This window comes from Papio anubis, chromosome 15 (assembly GCF_008728515.1).
Source record: "Papio anubis isolate 15944 chromosome 15, Panubis1.0, whole genome shotgun sequence".
In the NCBI taxonomy this organism is placed as follows: domain Eukaryota; kingdom Metazoa; phylum Chordata; class Mammalia; order Primates; family Cercopithecidae; genus Papio; species Papio anubis.
This window is the reverse complement of record NC_044990.1, coordinates 76322067-76324265: the sequence shown is the minus strand read 5'-3', so window position 1 is coordinate 76324265 and position 2199 is coordinate 76322067.

Sequence of the window (2199 nt, the reverse complement as noted above, 5' to 3'; positions counted from 1 at the left end):
CAGTGTGAGAATGAACTAATACACATCCTTTCCCTCTACCCCTTCAGTTGTGTTGTTTCCTACATATGTAATAGAGTTGCATTGGTTTGTTACATTGTGCATTCCATCCTGGGATTCCCCTATATGATTTTTTAAAAAATTGCTTACATTAAGGTTAATTCCTTGTGTTGTAAAGTTCTATGAATTTTGACAAATGTATAGTGTTATGTATCCACCATTGCAGTATTATATAGAATAGTTTTACTGCACTGAAATACTCCCACACACTTCACCTATTCAACTTTTCTTTCTCCCCAGTCTGCGGGCAACCATACATTTGTTTACTGTCTTTATAGTTTTGCATTTTCCAGAATTTCATATAAGTGTAATCACATGGTATCCAGCCTTTTCAGGGTGCCACCTTTTACTCAGCAATATGTACTTAAGATTCATCTATTTCTTGGCACGTTTTGATAGTGCATTTCTTCTTAATCACTGAGTAGTATTCTGTTGCATGGATACCACAGTTTGTCTATTCATCTATTGAAGGACGGCTTGGTTGCTCCCAGTTTTTGGCAATCACAAATAAAGCTGCTATAAACATTCATGTGCAAGTTTTTGTGTGAACATAAACTTTCAAATTAGTTAGGTAAACACTTAAGGAGCTCAATGATGGATCAAATTTTAAGACTCTATTTAACTTTGTAAGGAGCTGCCAAACTGTCTTTCAAAGTGTCTGTACCATTTTGTGTTCCCATCAGAAATGACTGAGGGTTTCTGTTGCTCCACGTCTTCACCAGAAGTTGGTATTGCCAGTGTTTTAAATTTTGGCCCTTCTAATTGATGTGTTATGCCTAGCTGGCCTTAACAAATTCTGGAATATACAATAGCTCTCTTAACTGGTCTCCACTTAATGGTCTTGACTTCCACTCAAGGGACTCATAGATCAAACAACGTTCTTGACTCTTCCTTTAAAACACAGATGGCTGCTCCATGTGCTGTTCCCTCGCGAGATGATGCTGAGTTCTCCCTGGTTTGCCGGTGCCGCTAAGCCCCCATCAGTAGAGATGATATGCTTACCAAGAATCAGTTTTGTTTTTGTATGTTTAGGCCAGACATATTTGTTATTGTAATTATGTAATTGAAATATTAATGAACCTATAAAATATAAAGGTGAAATGAGAGATATTTTTTAGCTGTAAAAATGTAATGGTCTTCATTTCATCTGGCTCTTTTCCACTTAATTCAGATGATTGTATGCTTTATTTGCAAAAAGCTCTGGGTATACATTTCAGGTATATCAATAAGGATAATATCCACGTCACTCTACTTTTCATCTTCCCAAGAGTATTTGTTGCAACCGATGCCTTTTTTTTTTCTTTCAAAATCCTTGGGGAAGATTTAATGCAGTATAAGTATAGTGTGCTAATGCATATTGATTTACACCTTTGACACCACTCACAGAGTAGAAGCTAAAACCACCTTTGTTTTAAGAACTGGTTTACAAATGTTATAGCAACTAAATATGGCCTGAGACGGACTCTGTACTTCTATATCTGAGTCCTTGTTGATGAACTGTAACCTAGCTTAATAGGCAGACAAGGCTGGGTGCGGTGGCTCACACCTATAATCCCAGCACTTTGGGAGGCCGAGGGGGGGGTGGATCATGAGGTCAGGAGTTTGAGACCAGCCTGGCCAACGTGGTGAAACCCCGCCTCTATTAAAAATACAAAAATTAGCTGGGTGTGGTGGCAGGTGCCTGTAATCCCAGCTACTCAGGAGGCTGAGGCAGGAGAACTGCTTGAACCCGAGAGGTGGAGGTTGTAGTGAGCTGAGATTGTGTCACTGCACTCTAGCCTGGCAACAGAGTGAGACTCTATCTCAAAAAATAATAATAATAATAATAATTTCCAGCCAGGCGTGTGGTGGCTCATTCCTGTAATCCCAGTACTTTGGGAGGCTGAAGCAGGCAGATCACCTGAGGTCAGGAGTTCGAGACCAGCCTGGCCAACATAGTGAAGCTCCATGTCTACTAAAAATTCAAGAAATTAGCTGGGTGTGGTGGTGGGTGCCTGTAATCCCAGCTTTTTTGAGACCGAGTTTCATTCTTGTTGCACAGGCTAGAGTGCAATGGCGCCATCTTGGCTCAGTGCAACCTCTGCCTCCTATGTTCAAGCGATTCTCCTGCCTCAGCCTCCCAGGTAGCTGGGATTACAGGCA